The sequence below is a fragment of the Schistocerca cancellata genome, chromosome 1, assembly GCF_023864275.1.
Source record: "Schistocerca cancellata isolate TAMUIC-IGC-003103 chromosome 1, iqSchCanc2.1, whole genome shotgun sequence".
NCBI classification, from domain to species: Eukaryota; Metazoa; Arthropoda; class Insecta; order Orthoptera; family Acrididae; genus Schistocerca; species Schistocerca cancellata.
The window spans coordinates 1241190182-1241210378 of NC_064626.1; positions in this window are offsets into that span (position 1 = coordinate 1241190182).

Sequence of the window (20197 nt, forward strand, 5' to 3'; positions counted from 1 at the left end):
CCCACACTCGGCGCAGCATGTCCCCATCAATGAGTTCGAAAGCATCATTGATGCGAGCTCGCAGTTCTGTCACGTCTCTTGGTAGAGGAGGTTTAAACACTGAATATTTCACATAACACCACAGAAAGAAATCGCATGGGGTTAAGTCGGGAGAGCGTGGAGGCCATGACATGAATTGCTGATCATGATCTCCACCACGACCGATCCATCGGTTTTCCAATCTCCTGTTTAAGAAATGCCGAACATCATGATGGAAGTGCGGTGGAGCACCATCTTGTTGAAAGATGAAGTTGGCGCTGTCGGTCTCCAGTTGTGGCATGAGCCAATTTTCCGCGGGCTACGCGTGAAACATGCCCGCACGCGATCAACCGTTTCTTCGCTCATTGCAGGCCGACCCGTTGATTTCCCCTTACAGAGGCATCCAGGAGCTTTAAACTGCGCATACCATCGCTGAATGGAGTTAGCAGTTGGTGGATCTTTGTTGAACTTCGTCCTGAAGTGTCGTTGCACTGTTATGACTGACTGATGTGAGTGCATTTCAAGCAAGACATACGCTTTCTCGGCTCCTGTCGCCATTTTGTCTCACTGCGCTCTCGAGCGCTCTGACGGCAGAAACTTGAAGTGCGGTTTCAGCCGAACAAAACTTTATGAGTTTTTCTACGTATCGGTAGTGTGTCGTGACCATATGTCAATGAATGGAGCTACAGTGAATTTATGAAATCGCTTCAATCATTTGTAATAGCCCTGTACTTAAATACAAAGAATTTAAATCTATTCTCCTCTGACATTACCGAAGAGTGGTATTCAACTAAAATTAGGGATGTACTGTTAAAGAAACTGGAGAAATTTCAATTGAGAGATTCAGGTTGGGCGTTGCGTAATATAGTAAAACTGTGTATTAATGTTAACGAAAACAAAGGGTTTTATGCAGGACGTCACACGAAACTGCCAAAAGTGATTGCGAATAAACATGCAGTAATTAACGTTCACTAGAAGGGTAATGCTTTTTTTAAATGGGCAATTCTATCTGCTTTGTATCCTGTAAGCAATAATGCGCACTGTGTGTCTGCATATTTTGCACATGCAAACAAATTAAACTTTTCTAATATACCGTTTCCTACAGAGCTAAAGCATGTCCATATATTCGAAAAGCAGAATGAAAGAGTGTCTGTCAATGTGTACGGTATACAGTACTCGGATTATGAGTGGATGGTTGTTGAAGAGGGAGAAGTGGATGAGGAGAGAGAGAGGGGGCAAGGAGGACGAGGGAAAGGTCGAAAGATTTCCGAGTTACACCACTGCATATTACAAAGTACCAAAGAGAAAAACATGTAAATTTATTAATGTTGCAGCTAGCAAATACAAATATAAATCATTTTTATTATATAAAAAGTTTGTCGAAGCTAGCACATTTAGCATTACTGCTCATCATAAGTCTGTCGTGATATGCCCCCGTAGTCTGTCTTATTTTCATTCAAAACAGAAGTTAGAAGCACACTTGCTTGACTGTGCGCAGTTTAAGCCAGTCAACACTATCATGCCAAATGAGCACAATAAATATATAAAATTTTCCAATTTCAGAAACAAGTTAAAGCTGCCTTTTATAATATATGCGGACACTGAGTGCATGCTGCAACCAGTTGCTGGCTGCAGTAGAAGTAGTACCTCTGATCAAATACATTTACATACACCATTTAGTATTGCATATTACATACATTGTAGTTATAATGATGACTATTCAGAATTTAAGTTGTGTCGCAGTCGTGATTGCATGCAGTGGTTCACGAAACAGCTGTATGCAATTGATGAGTATGTGAATGGTTTCTTATTACAGAATAAAGAGATGATATTAAGCCCAGAGGAAGAATCAGCCTTTCGCTCTGCAAAGATTTGTTATATTTGTAAGGAAGCCTTTGAGGCAGGCGATGTGAAGCATCGTGACCATTGCCATTTTACAGGTGAGTACCGCGGTGCAGCGCATGCTAGCTGCAATGTAAACTACAGACCTCAGTTTACAGTGCCTGTCGTATTCCACAATCTGTCCAATTATGATAGTCATTTCGCAATTACAAATATTTGCGATCAAATAGTGAATGAGAACGGGAGGAGGAAAACTAAATTAAATCCAGGCTGCATTTCTATATTACCATCGAATATGGAGAAATACAAATCTTTCACGAAGAGCATTCAAGTAACACATAAAGACCGGCACTGCTACATAAATGTCCGATTTATAGATTCATTTAATTTTTTATCATGCTCGCTAGAAAAGTGTGCATCTTACCTAAAGCCAAAGGAACTCAGGATAATGAGGAAATATTTTCCTGATGATCGTGAATTTTATTTAGTCAATCAGAAGGGTATATTTCCATATTAGTATGTGAGTGATGAGAGTGTTTTATCAGGAGAACACTTACCTCCGATTCAGGAATTTAAAAGTTTGCTGACTGGTGGAAGAACTGTCTCAGAGTGTGATTATCAAAGGGCGAGCAATGCATGGCATTTGTTCAAGTGCAAGACACTGGGGGAATACTCCGATCTTTATTTAAAAATTGATGTGTTATTGTTAAGCGATGTTACTGAAAATTTTCGAAATCTCTGCATTAAAACGTGTGAGTTAGATACCGCGCATTATGTTATGTCACCTGGATTGGCTTGGGATGCATTATTGAAAACTACCAAAGCAGAATTAGAACTCATTACAGACATTGAGCAACTTCAATTCAGCGAACGAGGTATTAGAGGCGGCATTGTTCACTGCTCGTATAGACATGCTGTGGCAAACAACAGGTTCATGTCTAATTATGATGAAAATACTGATGAATCCTATATTATTTACCTTGATGTTAATAGTCTTTACAGTTGGGCAATGATGCAGTACCTCCCAGTTTCACATTTTTCTTGGCTCAACCATGAAGTTGTTAAAACTTTTGATGTAAACAACATACCAGTCGACTCTGATATAGGCTACATTCTGGAAGTAGATCTTGAATATCCTGAAAACATCCACGATATGCATTCTGATCTACCACTATGTCCTGAGAAAATGATACCGCCATCTAGCTGTGTGGTAGGCAAGGCTAGTGCTCCCAAAAAATTAATTTCTACTTTGTATGATAAGAAAAATTATGTTATTCATTATAGAAATCTCAAACAGTGTTTGCAACATAATTTGAAATTGAGAAAGATTCACAGAGTACTGTCATTCAGACAACTTCCATGGATGAAACCATGCATCGATATTAACGCACAGACACGTATGGCAGCAAATAACGATTTTGAAAATAATTTTTTTAAGCTAATGAATAACAACGTCTTTGGTAAGACAATGCAAAATGTACGAAAGATGAGGAAAATAAAACTAGTAACTTCATGGGATGGTAAATATGGAGCATCTGCAATGATTGCAAAACCAAATTTCAAAAGGAGCGTTATATTTCAGGAAAATTTAGTTGGCATTGAATTAGACAAACTCAATGTAGTGTTTGACAAGCCTATATCTGTAGGCATGGCGATTTTAGACATTTCAAAGACGCGTCTTGTTGACTTTCATTATGGGAATATACTGAACAAGTTCCCTGTAAAAGATGTAAAACTGTGTTACACTGATATCGATAGTTTAATTTACCATATTAAAACTCAAAATATTTATGAGGATATCAAAAGTGATGTGCAAAAATGGTTTGATACTTCAGGGTTTCCTGTTAATAACAGATATAACATTCCACTTGTGAATAAAAAGGAGGTTGGACTATTGAAAGATGAATTAAACGGTGAACGTATTACTGAGTTCATAGGCCTGAGAGCTAAAATGTATGCACTAGAGACAGAATCACTACGTGTAATGCAGAGAGCGAAAGGTATAAAACAGTCATCAATTAAAGCATTGAGCATCGATGATTAACGAGAATGTAGGTTGAATTTAGATGCTAAATCTTCTGTACAGTATATTATTCAATCAAAGTGTCATGTGGTATCCACTGTTAAACAACAAAAGCTTGGTTTGTCTGCACATGATGATAAACGTTTTGTACTGTCAGATAGGTGAATACTTCAGCGTGGGGTCACTGAATATCAAATTATGTTGCAAACTCACATGTACGCAGTTTCACACAAAATTAGTTACAAACTCACATGTACAGTATTTCACACAATAAAATTAGTCAGACGTTGTCAAGTTTTCTTTTTTTTTCAGTTGGTAGCAAATCACAGCCTATAGCTGGAGCTTTCTATGTTGAAGAGTTACAAAAAACTAAAAAACTAAATATCCATCATCTTATATTGTTGAGAAAATAATACTTAAGAAAGGAAGAAAAGCTTTGCTAAAGTGGCTTGGATTCAGCAATGCACACAACAGCTGGATAAATTTGTAAAAAGAAAAAAAAGCATAGTACATGCTGATTGTGTGTGTGTGTGTGTGTGTGTGTGTGTGTGTGTGTGTGCACGTGCGTAACATCTGCACTGGAGAGCTGCCAGAGCAAGCAGCGAGCAGTAGTAATGTCACGGGGAGGTACGGTGCTAAGGACGGTACGTATAGGTTCTCATTGTGTTCCAAAAGCCCCATATAATATATACTGCCAAACGACAAATGTTGTTGTTGTGGCCTTCAGTCCAGAGGCTGGTTTGATGCAGCTCTACATGCTACTGTATTCTGTGCAAACCTCTTCATCTCCCAGTACCTACTGCAACCTACATCCTCCTGAATCTGCTTAGTGTAAAACAGAAGTAATATCTCTGGTTGTCCAAGGAACTGATCTACATAAAAGATTTAGGAGACAATCTGAGCAGCCCTCTTAGATAGTTTGCAGATGATGCTATCATTTACCGTCTTTTAAAGTCGTCAGATGATCAAAACAAATTGCAAAATGATTTAGGCAACATATCTATATGGTGTGAAAAGTGGCAATTGACTCTAAATAATGAAAAGTGTGAAGTCATCTATGTGAGTACTAAAAGGTATCGTTAAATTTCGGTTTCATGAAAAAACACACAAATCTAAAGGCTGTACCTGGAATCACCACACAAATTATGTTTTGGGGAAGGCAAACTAAAGACTGCGTTACATTTTAGAACCACTTACACGAGTATACTAAAGCGAATGCCCCGCTACGATTGTTCGTCATCTGCTACAGTGCTGCTGAGCGGTAAAGGGATTCTTACCAGATAGGGCTGATGGAGGACATGGAAAAAGTCCATCGAAGGGCAACTCGTTTTGTAGCGGGATGGTAATCTTTAAAAGAAAGGCGTTCCTCGTTGCAGCGATATTTTTCCACGAAATTTCATTCACCAACATTTTCCTCTGAATGTGAATCTATTTCGTTGTCGCCAACCTATATAGGGAGAAATGAATATCGTAGTAAAACAAAAGAAATAGGGGAGGCTACAGAAAAATTGGGTCTAGTGAAGCAGGGGATACAACCCGTCGGCTTTGACGAATGACGTCATATGTTAGTCATAGATAGTAATGTTTTCACTTCGAGGCATAAATAATAAAACAGTTCTGTGTTCCGGATAAGCGTTATCATTGTACCTTAAAATAATTATTCGTAATGATATTGAGGTGATTTGGAGTATTAGTTTGTTATTGCAGAACAATTTTTAGTGTCTTATTTTCATTACAGGAATGGATTTGTCTGTTTGTGGGTATGTAATTTTATTTACTGTCTGTCTAGGAGAGTTTTGGTTATTCCTCGATATTTCCGTGTGGTAAGTTCACTTTTCCATTTGCTTGTTTCACTGTATGTAGCTATTTTGACATATTTCACTGTTTTATTCCATCAATATGTGTATTTTGTCTTGTGAAGTACGTAATAGAAATATTTCAGCTGTCGATCTTCTTTCGTTTCCCAGCACTAGTATCAGTACGACATTTTCGAATGTGTACTTGCTATATCACAGGCGAAACCCCCGACGCAACTAAAATTTGTATCCCGTCCTTTACTTCGCCTTTACACTGACACTATATATGTCAATTGGCGAGCAAGATAGAAATGTTGTGTATAGCTATATAGCTCAAGTAACGAATGGGATACTATTAGCGTCCAAGGCAACAAGAAAACTGTACCCCATAGTGAAGTACGAGATACAAATTGTACATGTATCTTCTTCTATCTCTCTGTAGTTCAATTGCGGTATAGGTTGCAAATGTAACGTACGTCTATTTCCACCTTTTCGTTACCAGTGTACATACATAGAGGTCAACGGAAGTCTGGTATTCATATATTACATACGTAGGTTCTTCTGTCATCAGTAGTACTGATATGTACGTAAGAAAATAGCGGAGACGAAATAAACAACACATCTACAATTTGTATCCTGTGTTCCAATTAGGGTTTACTGAAGTGGAGCATACATAGTTCAAGTGAAGAATAGGACAGTAATGCTAGTGAAAACGAAGCACTCGACTTACGACAGACTCGTATTCCGTACTGTACTTAAGCAACACACTTCGAATGAGCCTTTAATTTACATCGGGTATTTCATTTACGGGTTAGTGAAGCAGGGGGTACTTAGTTCAAGTGAACAACAGGACAGCAATGCTAGTTGAAACTAAGAAATAGACGTACGCTGAACTTGTATCCCGTATTGCACGTAAGCAATACAGTTCTAAAGAGTTTCGAGATACAACTGACATACATGTAACGTGATGTGTTCTTTGCTAGTAATATATTTCATTCATTTCTTTCCATTGTATTTTGCAGAGAAATACTAAGATACAAACACTACTACAAATACTACTGGCCCTTATATACGTGAAGTACAGTTTTTCTCTCTTGCATTCCTTTGTTTCTGAACATTCTTCTCAGCTCTTTCATCTTTGTAATACATGCTCTCTGGCCAATTCTGACAACATTGGTCAAATCCGACGGGTTGTATCCCCTGCAAAACTAGACCCGAAAAATTTTAGAGTTCATTTTGCCGACACGCCATCGGAGAGTATTACTGTAGAGAGGGATAGTGTGAAAGTGGTTCGATTACACACTGCCAGGCTCTTAAGAGTGAAATGTGGAGTAATAACGTATACCTAGGTGTTCTATTAGACGTATCTAATAGAATATTTTACCTTATCCGCACATACCACAACATCTTAAGATCTTGATCGTACGAAACGCGGGGTCTAGTGCAGCAGGGGATACAACGCGTCGGCTTTGAACAATGACATCATTCCTTAGTCATAGATCGTAATGTCTTCACTTCTGTGTTCTAATAAGCACTATCATTAAAATAATTGAATGTTAATCTAAAAGCAATCGCTTGATATTCGATACATCATTAAACGTGTGATTAAATTAACTTAATTGTTTGTTTTTTATTCGGTCGGTACTTAATATTTTTCGTAATGATATTGAGGTAATGTGGATTGTGTTTTTTGGCTTTTTTTTTTAAAAATCTCACGAGATAGAATAAACTGATCCTACTTTATTAAGCAATCAATAAAAAAACTAAACTAAAGCATAACAGCTTTTGCTGTTATGTTTCAATTTCGTGAGTTTTTTTTTGTAAAAGCCAAAAAACACTTATCAGCTACTGAAGGCAGCTACAACACTACGAAGAATCGCTTCTCGGCTTTTGACAAGATATTGCTTAATGAAGTAGGATCAGTTTATTCTATCTCGTGAGATTTTTTTTAAAAAATGCCAAAATACACTATTGCTTAATAAAGTAGGATCAGTTTATTCTATCTCGTGAGATTTTTGTTTTTTAAAGCCAAAAAACACTATTGCTTAATAAAGTAGGACCAGTTTATTCTATCTCGTGAGATTTTTTTTTTTTTAAAGCCAGAAACCACTTATTAGCTACTGAAGGGAGCTACAACACTAAGAAGAATCGCTTCTCGGCTTTTGACAAGATCAATGTTTATCTCTCTCGCATTCCTTTGTTTCTCAACATTCTCCTCAGCTCTTTCATCTTTGTAATACATGGTCTCTGGCGACTTGTGACGTCATTGTTCAAAGCCGACGGGTTGTATCCCCTGCTGCACTAGACCCGAAACGCGTCATTTTTAAATGGATCAGTTTTAAAGTGGTTAAAAATATAAGTGAGGCTGAGCCAAAAGATTCTCTGGAAGCGACAAGCATTTCTCTTTGCTGCTCGTTTCCACGGTAACAGCGTTGGAGCAGAGGATAGGCAGACGGTCTTCGCTGACGTCTTTGATCGCAACGGACGTTGAGCGGCACGCATGGCTCAGAAGGGCGACGGCGGCGATGCAGCGTCTACAGGTAGCGCAGACGAGGACGTCGTCTTCCTAGGCGGCTGGCGGGTGGACGTCAAGCCCGAGCCGGCGGACGACGCGGTCGCTGAAGACCACGGACTACCAGGTACCGTAGAGCTAAGAGGCTCTTTACTAGAAGCAGTCTGCTGCAGTTGAGTATTAGTCTCAATGGAAGGGAGGTTGTTGCGGGTCAACAGGAATTGGCGTTACTAGCCGTTGATGTAATGGTAATGAGTGGCGTGACGTCACTTCTGCTGCGAATTTTGGGTCTAGTTTAGCAGGGGATACAACCAGTGAGCTTTGACCGATGAGGTCAGAATTGGCCAGAGAGCATGTGTTACAAAGATGAAAGAGCTGAGAAGAATGTTCAGAAACAAAGGAATGCAAGAGAGAAAAACTGCACTTCACATATACAGGGTGTTACAAAAAGGTACGGCCAAACTTTCAGGAAACATTCCTCACACACAAATAAAGAAAAGATGTTATGTGCACATGTGTCCGGAAACGCTTAATTTCCATGTTACAGCTCATTTTAGTTTCGTCAGTATGTACTGTACTTCCCCGATTCACCGCCAGTTGGCCCAATTGAAGGAAGGTAATGTTGATTTCGGTGCTTGTGTTGACATGCGCCTCATTGCTCTATAGTTCTAGCATCAAGCACATCAGTACAAGCATCAACAGGTTAGTGTCATCACGAACGTGGTTTTGCAGTCAGTGCAATGTTTACAAATGCGGCGTTGGTAGATACCCATTTGATGTATGGATTAGCATGGAGCAATAGCCGTGGCGGGGTACGTCTGTATCGAGACAGATTTCCAGAACGAAGGTGTGTTCGAAGCAATTGATCGGAGTCTTAGAGAACACGAAACATTCCATCCTATGACTCGCGAGTGGGGAAGACCTAGAACAATGAGGACACCTACAATGGACGAGGCAATTCTTCGAGCAGTTGAGGATAACCCTAATGCCAACGTCAGAGAAGTTGCTGCTGTACAAGGTAACGTTGACCACGTCACTGTATGGAGAGTGCTACGGGAGAACCAGTTGTTTGCTTACCATGTACAGCGTGTGCAGGCACTATCAGCAGCTGATTAGCCTCCACGGGTACACTTCTGCGAATGGTTCATCCAACAATGTGTCAATACTCATTTCAGTGCAAATGTTCTCTTTACGGATGAGGCTTCATTCCAACGTGACCAAATTGTAAATTTTCGCAATCATCATCTGTGGGCTGATGAGAATCCGCACGCAATTGTATAATCACGTCATCAACACAGATTTTCTGTGAACGTTTGGGCAGGCATTGTTGGTGATGTCTTGATTGGGCCCCATGTTCTTCCACCTACACTCAATGGAGCACGTTATCATGATTTCATACGGGATACTCTACCTGTGCTGCTAGAACATGTGCCTTTACAAGTACGACACAACAAGTGTTTCATGCACGATGGAGCTCCTGCACATTTCAGTCGAAGTGTTCGTACTCTTCTCAACAACAGATTCGGTGACCGATGGATTGGTAGAGGCGGACCAACTCCATGGCCTCCACGCTCTCCTGACCTCAACCCTCTTGACTTTCATTTATGGGGGCATTTGATAGCTCTTGTCTACGCAACCCCGGTACCAAATGTAGAGACCCTTCGTGCTCGTATTGTGGACGGCTGTGATACAATACGCCATTCTCCAGGGCTGCATCAGCGCATCAGGGATTCCATGCGCCGGAGGGTGGATGCATGTATCCTCGCTAACGGAGGACATTTTGAACATTTCTTGTAACAAAGTGTTTGAAGTGACGCTGGCACGTTCTGTTGCTGTGTGTTTCCATTCCATGATTTACGTGATTTGAAGAGAAGTAATAAAATGAGCTCTAACATGGAAAGTAAGCGTTTCCGGACATATGTCCACATAACATATTTTCTTTCTTTGTGTGTGAGGAATGTTTCCTGAAACTTTGGCCGTACCTTTTTGTAACACCCTGTATAAGGGTGGCGTGTTTGCATCTTAGTATTTCTCCGCAAAACCCAATGGAAAGAAATGAATGAAATATATTACTAGCAAAGAATACATCACGTTACATGTATGTCAATTGTATGTCGAAACTCTTTTGAGCAGTATTGCTTAAGTGCAGTCCGGGATACAAGTTCAGCGTACGTCTATTTCTTAGTTTCAACTAGCATTGCTGTCCTGTTGTTCACTTGAACTATGTATCCCCTGCTTCACTAAACCGTAAATGAAACACCGGATACAAATTAACAGCTCACTCGAAGTGTGTTGCTTAAGTACAGTACGGAATACGAGTTTGTCGTAAGTCGATTTCTTCGTTTTCACTAGCATTACTGTCCTGTTCTTCACTTGAACGATGTATCCTCCGTTTCAGTAAACCGTAAGTGGAACACGGGATACAAATTGTAGATGTGTTGTTTATTTCATCTCCGCTATTACCAACAGTCCTTTCTTACGTACATATCACTACTACTGATGACAGAAGGACCTACGTATGTAATATATGTATACCTGACTTCCGTTGACTTCTATATATGTACACTGGTAACGAAAAGGTGGAAATAGACGTAAGTTACATTTGTAACCTGTAGTGTTACTTAAAATCCGTCTTGATTGCAAATTTTTGTTTTATTCATATGACCGGTTTCGGTTCATTCAGAACCATCTTCAGATCTGATATTTCAGTTACAGGAGTAACCCGTCCAAATCCAGCAACTTTCACATGCTACGTCACATTATGTATGTTACAGGAGTAACCCGTCCAAATCCAGCAACTTCCACATGCTACGTCACATAATGTGACGTAGCAGTTACTCCTGTAACTGAAATATCAGATCTGAAGATGGTTCTGAATGAACCGAAACCGGTCATATGAATAAAACAAAAATTTGCAATCCAGACGGATTTTAAGTAACATTATAAAATCACTGATTGCTGTTATCCCATAAGACATTATGTCTATTTTTGCAAATGCAACCTGTACCACAACTGAACTACACGGAGACAAGAAGACGACACATGTAGAGTTTGTATCCCGTACTTCACGATGGGGTACAGTTTTCTTGTTGCCTTGGACGTTAATAGTATCCCATTCGTTACTTGAGCTGTATAGCTGTACGCAGCATTTGTATCTTGCTTACCAATTGACATATATAGTGTCTGTGAAAAGGCGAAGTGAAGGACGGGATACAAATTTTAGTTGTGTTGTCAGTGTAAAGGCGAAGTAAAGGACGGGATACAAGTTTTAGTTGTGTCAGGGGTTTCGCCTGTGATATAGCAAGTACACATCCGAAAATATCGTACTAATACTAGTGCTGGGAAACGAAAAGAGATCGACAGCTGAGAAATTTCTATTACGTACTACACAACACGAAAATACACATATTGGTGGAATAAAACAGTGAAATAGCCTATGTCAAAATAGTGAAATACAGTGAAAGAAGCAAATGGAAAAGTGAACTTACCACACGGAAATATCGAGGAATAACCGAAGCTCACCTAGACAGACAGTAACGAAAATTACATACCCACAAGCAGACAAATCCATTCCTATAAACGAAAATAAGACAATATAAATTGTTCTACAATAACAAACAAATACTCCAAATTACCTCAATATCATTGAGAATAATTTTAATGTACAATGATAGCGCTTATCCGTAACACAGAACTGTTTTATTATCTATGCCTCGAAGTGAAGACATTAGTATCTATGACTAATGTATGACGTCATAGGTCAAAGCGGACGGGTTGTATCTCCCGCTTCACTAGACCGCGAATTTTGATTGGAGGGAAATTATTATTATTATTATTATTTTCGGTGATTTCCAAGAATGATTGCCTTTCGAAGTCGCCCAGTCTAAACGATACGTATCGAACGTGCGGTCGTAAATCACTCATGCCACTCTGGTGGCGGGCGTTATGATCAGTTATTTGTGATCGTCATGTTAATCTGTTTACCATCGTTTCTTCAGTTGCTCTAAATTATATACCTCTCCGAGTTATTTGTGAGTTGCTTGGGGAACACGGACGATTCCTGTCGATAGTGAGTGTGATGTCTGGTGTTCCTGACGATTCTTCGGCGGATTCTCTCACACGGAAAAATCTAATTCCATGCTTATCCAGCGTAGTAAATTGTTTAACTCTTTGTCGAAAATTTGGAGTACTACAGGATGAGGAAAGATGGGAATGTGTTGACTGTAGTGGTGTGAAGTGCGTAAAACTTCGTGAGAGGAGTTTCGATGCTCAAATACCGTTACAATTTCAAAGCGGACGGTGCGGAAAACGAACGCGTATCGGGAAGAATACGTGGTTCGAATCTTCCAAATTATCCATCCAGACCAGCGTAATTCTTCTATCTTGCTGGATTCGAGACTACACCTTGCAAGCAACAACATCGGAAACTGATTTATCTGCTAATACCGAGCGTGACTATTTCGGGTCTTGCAGAGAAGTGTGTTATGTGGTAGTGACAATCTGTGAAGTCTTCCTTTAAAAGAGAAGGGTGTCCAGTACAAAGACACTAACTGTACTTGTTTCAGTACCCCTATTTCCAGAACTTACTCTTTCAGGGAAAAGTTAACGCGTGTGACTGTCGATATTCTTGAGTGGTATTAGCAAAATTTACCCAGGCTGTGGCAAAAAGGAAACTGTCGCTATAGCGTACACATCACATGAGCCTTCACATGACGACAGCACCGACAACGAGCACGGTAATTCGTCTCCTTTGTAATTAAAAGTATTTTTGTAACGCTCTTCTTTTGTTGCTGCTGTAATGACCACTGTAAACATACTCATACTGTCCACCACAAGAGTCGCATGATCGATTTACAGTCGCAAGTTCGATATGTATCGTTTGGACCCAGCGACTTCGATAGACAATCATTCCTGGAAATTACCTTATTTTCAGTCTCTGTTTTGTGTTAGAAGAAAGTACAGTCTCTTCTGTCTCCCACATTCTTATATTTCGTCGATTTACCCAGCCTTATTTTCTACGCAGTATATACACTGGTGCAATTTAGTCATACGATGACATGATGGAGACCGTGGCTGTTGTTTGAAGACAAATGTTGATGGCGTTAGGACAGCAACCAGTCACAAATTTACTTTGTGTTCCATTATTCAATGGAAACCGTTACCGGTTTCGAATCGTTGTCATTCATCAGCAGTTGAACATAAAACTAATAAAAACATTAACTTTCTTGACCTGAAAATTTGCAATAGTAACAATAAACATCAATTCAGTATTTACAGAAAACCTACCACCACAGATGTCAGTATTAGCAAATCATCTTCCCACCCCCGCCAACAAAAAATGGCATATTTCAGAACGATGCTACACCGAATTAAAAAAAGTACCAATGTGTGACACAGACCAACAAAATGAAATCAATATAATTAAAACAGTTGCTCATAATAATGGATATAAACCCACAATAATTAAAAAACTCCACAACAAAATGCAGGCAAAAACCACAGATACGCTTCACAGCAGTCACTTCAAGCCAAATTAGTGTGCCACTGAAGCCAAATCTAAATATGCTACTCTCCCATACATAGGCCCACTTTCATACCAAATAGCAAACTTATTCAAAAAGAATAAAAATATGAGAATCAGCTTTTCCACAAATAATAAATTACAACAAAAAGTAATCCATGATGTAAATACCTCCAAGAGTCCCTACCATAAATCAGGAATATACAAACTCAAATGTGATACATGCCCAAAATTCTACATTGGACAGACAGGCAGAAGTTTTGAAATTAGATACAAAGAACATACTGATGTTCTAAGACTTGGTAACTTGAACAAATCAGCATTTGCAGCCCATATTGCTGAAGAAAACCATTCAGTGGGAAACATTGAGGACAACTTAAAAATTTTGCATCTAACACAAAAAGGAGCCACTATGAATATATTACAAGAATTAGAAATTCACACACACAAAAACAGCACCCCAGACTATATCCTTAACGGACAAACAGAGTTAGCTAACACCCCATTCCTGAAAAATTTCCAAAAATTACTTTCCAGCCTCCAAAGCAAATAATATTAATACACCTATCTGCAGATCAACTAGCAAATTTGTGTGTTACTATAATTCTCATGATGCCAAATGTAATAAAATAATATACAATTTTACCTATACAGTTCTAAATACATATAAAAACTTTATAATTAATTTAGCAATATCAGCTCAAAAATTCAATGTCTCTGTACTAATGTAAAAAGGCATTACAGTTTCGTAAATGAATATATGATACTTTCCAAACATAGGACATCATCGTCAAATGTTACGATATATCATAGCATCTGTGATACTCATATGTTTGTAAGCTCTTTGTATGTATCAAAACATGTCGTGCGCGGTTGAAATGATCTCAGCGACAAATCTAAAGTGTACAGTGAGAACTATTTACGTGTGCAACAACGAGGATGCAGTGGGAATGCATTTACATCGGTTGGACGAATGTTATGAAAACAAACGCTCGAAACCGACGTTTCACGTAAGTCACATGCAGCGAAAATCTGTAACGCAACCATCTGTGTGCGGCGTGTTTATAATTATGTTTTATTTATATTTTAGGACAATTAATCTATAAAAACACACCAAATGTCATAAAGAAAGCGTGTAAACCGTCTGACGATGAATCACAACGATCCCTTTGAATAAAGGAACTCAAAGTAAATTTATGGCTGGTTGCTGTCCTAACACTATCAAAATACACTGGTGTCCAAAATTAAAGCAACAAAGCGAACTTTTCCAAGGTTGCATTTATTTTGCCACAAAACAGTATAATCAGATGATACAAAGTAGGTCAATATAAAGAATGTTGTTGTTGTTGTTGTGGTCTTCAGTCCTGAGACTGGTTTGATGCAGCTCTCCATGCTACTCTATCCTGTGCAAGCTTCTTCATCTCCCAGTACCTACTGCAACCTACATCCTTCTGAATCTGCTTAGTGTATTCATCTCTTGGTCTCCCCCTCTGATTTTTACCCTCCACGCTGCCCTCCAATACTAAATTGGTGATCCCTTGATGCCTCAGAACATGTCCTACCAACCGATCCCTTCTTCTGGTCAAGTTGTGCCACAAACTTCTCTTCTCCCCAGTCCTATTCAATACTTCCTCATTAGTTATGTGATCTACCCATCTAATCTTCAGCATTCTTCTGTAGCACCACATTTCGAAAGCTTCTATTCTCTTCTTGTCCAAACTATTTACTGTCCATGTTTCACTTCCATACATGGCTACACTCCATACAAATACTTTCAGAAATGACTTCCTGACACTTAAATCTATACTCGATGTTAACAAATTTCTCTTCTTCAGAAACGCTTTCCTTGCCATTGCCAGTCTACATTTTATATCCTCTCAACTTCGACCATCATCAGTTATTTTGCTCCCCAAATAGCAAAGCTCCTTTACTACTTTAAGTGTCTCATTTCCTAATCTAATACCCTCAGCATCACCCGACTTAATTCGACTACATTCCATTATCCGCGTTTTGCTTTTGTTGATGTTCATCTTATATCCTCCCTTCAAGACACCATCCATTCCGTTCAACTGCTGTTCCAAGTCCTTTGCTGTCTCTGACAGAATTACAATGTCATCGGCGAACCTCAAAGTTTTTATTTCTTCTCCATGGATTTTAATACCTACTCCAAATTTTTCTTTTCTTTCCTTTACTGCTTGCTCAATATAGAGATTGAATAACATCGGGGAGAGGCTACTACCCTGTCTTACTCCCTTCCCAACCAGTGCTTCCCTTTCATGTCCCTCGACTCTTATAACTGCCATCTAGTTTCTGTACAAATTATAAATAACCATTCGCTCCCTGTATTTTACCCCCGCCACCTTTAGAATTTGAAAGAGAGTATTCCAGTCAACATTGTCAAAAGCTTTCTCTAAGTCTACAAATACTAGAAACGTAGGTTTGCGTTTCCTTAATCTTTCTTCTAAGATAACTCGTAAGGTCAGTATTGCCTCACGTGTTCCAGTATTTCTACGGAATCCAAACTGATCTTCCCCGAGGTCGGCTTCTACTAGTTTTTCCATTCGTCTGTAAAGGATTCGTGTTAGTAAGCTGTGGCTTATTAAGCTGATAGTTCGGTAATTTTCACATCTGTCAACACCTGCTTTCTTTGGGATTGGAATTATTATATTCTTCTTGAAGTCTGAGGGTATTTCGCCTGTTTCATACATAAAAAGAATACATACATATAAAGAATACAGAACGTAAACAACTGCAACACGCATAACGATAGACAAAAATGTTCTCCGTTTTTTCCAACTTAAAGGATTTACACACACGTCCCGACAACTGGTTAGCGCGCTCAGTATGGGGTGTGACCACCTCTGGCAACAGTACGGGTCTGACAAACGATGAGGCACGCTGTGAATGCTGTCATCAATCTCATGTCGAGGCAATAACGCCCATTCTTCCTGCAGCGCTGCTCGAAAGTCTTGGAGGGTGGTTGGTGGATGCTGACGTGATGCAACGCGCGTCCCTAGTGCATCTCAGACACCCTCTATGTGATTCAAACTGAGAGAGCGAGCAGGCCATCCGTGCAATATCTTCCATTTCCAATAAAAACACCAATCGCGCGTGCTCTATGAGTTCGAGCATTATCGCCCAGCCGTACGAAGTCTGGGCCCACAGTACCTCGCAACAACCGCACGTGAGGTCCTAAGATCTCGTCACGATACCTGACAGCAGTTAAACCTTGCCGGTTTAACCGTACATTTTCATGAAGATGTGTTCGAGTGGTCAATAGAGTGTGTGTGTGTTTGAAGTTTACGGGCGCTAAACAGCGTGGTCATCAGCGCCCAAACGCATAAAAACAGGAACACATGCAGTGAAGGGACTAAGACAAACAGCGAACAAGGAGAACGGCTAAAACACACAGATCTGACGCAGTTCCAAATCCTCACACACAGAGGCAAAACGAGAGGAGAAGGGACACACTAAAAAGGAAAGGAAACACAAGGAAAAGAGAACAGAAACCGAAGGGAAAGAAGGAGGTAATCGTGACTGGCTGACCTCTTACCTAAAACCTGGGTGAGCCAGTCACCCAGCAGCACATTAAAACCCTCTCCCTAAAATCCGAGGCAACAAATTGGACAGGACACAAAACCGTAAGACCTTAACTACAGTCGTTGCGTCATCTTGTAAAATAGAGGGAAAATCCGGTGGCAAGGAAACCACCGCCCTCTGGTTAGAGAATAAAAGACAGTCAAGTAAAATGTGGCGGACAGTAATCTGGACGCCACAAGATCTGCAGATTAGGGGGTCCTCCCACCGGAGTAAAAAACCGTGCGTTAAGGGACTGTGCCCGATGCGGAGACGAGTGAGGAGAACCTCATCCCGCCTGCATGACTGGTAGGACGTACGCCATGGCCGCGTGGTAGTCTTGACCAGACGTGGCTTATTTTCACCGACTGCCAGCCACTCCTCTTCCCACTGACGCATAACGCGAAAACGCAGGAGGGAGGTAACAGCATGGAGGGGGACGGCACATTCAACAACGTGAGGGAGGGAACATGTATCTTTGGCAGCCACATCCGCCAGTTCGTTTCCCCTAATACCCACGTGCCCCGGCACCCAGCAGAAGGAAACCTCCTTCCCTTGCCGTTGCAGGTGGAGGAGGGCATCATGGATGTTCTGGACGACCGTATCCGCTGGGGAGTGGTCAATAGAACCCCTACCCACATCATTAGACATTATCCTCGATATCGGTCTCTTTCCACAACGTTTGAATCTCGAAATCGTGTCCCACGTTCCCTCCAGATGCGAATCCGTCGAGAATCACTGTCCAGACCAAATCGGGACTCATTTGTGGTGGTAAGTTCCTATGGGACCAAACTGCTGAGGTCATCGGTCCCTAGGCTTACACGCTACTTAATCTAACTTACACTAACTTACGCTAAGGACAACACACACACACCCATGCCCAAGGGAGGACCCGAATCATCGCCTTGGGGGTGGGGGTGGGGGGGGGACAGAGAACCGTGGCAAGGCGCCTTAGACTACTACGCGCGGCGACTCACCGGTGAAAAGGACACTGGCTCACTGTTCGACAGTCCAGGTGCCATGTTAATGACCCCAATCTAGATGACCCATTCTGTACAGAAGCACCATAGCTATACATACAGCAGGTTTCCGACAGTAAAGTCCACTCTTCCGAAGCCTTCTGCACTCCGTTTGCCTAAATACACAAGTAATATTAATAGCCCATCAGAAATTAATAAGTTCAGATTTCCGCGAACGGCTACCTCCTATTCTGCTCGACGGTACTCCAATATCATATCAGAAAACAGTGAAGAACTTGGGTGTAACTTTGGATGAGCATCTCAACTGGGCGGAGAATACAGTCGCAGTGTGCCGAAAGACGTCTGCTTGTCTCTATGCTCTCAAAAAGTTTCGGAACATATTTCCACAGGACTTGAAACGCCAGCTCGTGAAAGCACTCGTTCTACCGAACCTCCACTATTGTGATGTGATTCAGCAAGGCACGAGTAGTGAAAAGAAAAGACGGCTAGAGCTAACCACGAATGCCTGTGTGCGTTACACCTGCAACATTCGCCGATATGATCATGTTACTGCTTCATACTCCGAGCTAGGTTGGCTGCGGCCGGACAAATTGCGTGACTACCACACTCTATGTCTACTTCACAGACTCCTCGTCGCGCAAGCACCCCAGTACCTTGCCTCAGAGATTAAAAACCTGTCATGCCATCATAATCGAAACACGAGGTCACTCTTATTTGGTATCCTAACTGTGCCCACTCACAAAACAAAAACTTTTGCAAACTCCTTCTCAGTTGCCGCTGTCCGCCTCTGGAAGAAACTGCCCGTTACCTTGCGCAAAATTCAATATCCTGCTGCTTTTAAGAAGAAGTTGAAGCATTTCCTACTATCATCTTCATAAAGTTCTCCACAAAATTAATGTACCAGGCCAATCCTCTCATCTGTCAAATAGCAAAGCTAGCGTCTCCTATCTTGCTCCTGAGATGCCTTCCTCTTCATCTATCTCTATTAGCCACGCAATATTCTTATCCTTTATATTTCCTTAATTATGTTTCATCATGTCTCTCTATTCTTCTCCTCCCTTCACCATGAGTCTCCCTCATACTCCCTGCTGCCAGCACTCCTATCTAAAATTGGTCTCTTCAATAATGTCTAATTATAACAGTACTTATGATCTACGAATATATACTCTATATGTATGTATTTCTAATTGTTTATTTCACTTTTTGTACTAGATGTAGTTTAACATGCCTACTAAAACGTATGAATGTAAAATAAGTAGAATGCCTGGTTAGATGTAAGAGAGGGCCTGATGGCCCTAATCTTGCCAGGTTAAATAAATAAATAAATAGATAGATACAACACGTCCAGTGAATGCAGCGAACTCAGTAGCCGTGCAGTACTAAGGCGATACCGTCGTGCCATTACAGCTAAACAACGGTCCTCTGTTTCTGATCTTACACGTGGTCGGCCCCGCTCTAGTCTTCTTGGATACAGTTTCGATCTCCATAAACTGTCGGCATATCCGAGAAACAATAGAACGATTCACGTTGTGCCATCGGGCCACAGCAGTTTGCGACTCTTCTGCCTCCATTCCTCTCGAGGTCCTCCACCGCAGGGAGTCTGGTAGGCGTCTTCTTTGTGCCATACTGCACCGTCTAGGACTGTGTACGCAGTGATTGTGGGTGTGGGCCTTCCCAGCAAACACTATCCCGTTTGATAGGTCCCCTGATGTCATTGTTGGCGTTGTGGTTAGTTGAACGGAATGTCATCTTCCGCCCAGGACACGATCGTACGGACATGTGTTGATATTTTGTCTGATTATATCGTGAATTAGGCAAAGGACGGGGAAACAGTAGCTTGTTACTTTAATTTTGGACACAAGTGTATATAAATTTTCTATTTCGTACTGTGTATCATGTGTAACAATTCTGTCACTAAATTTAACTGGA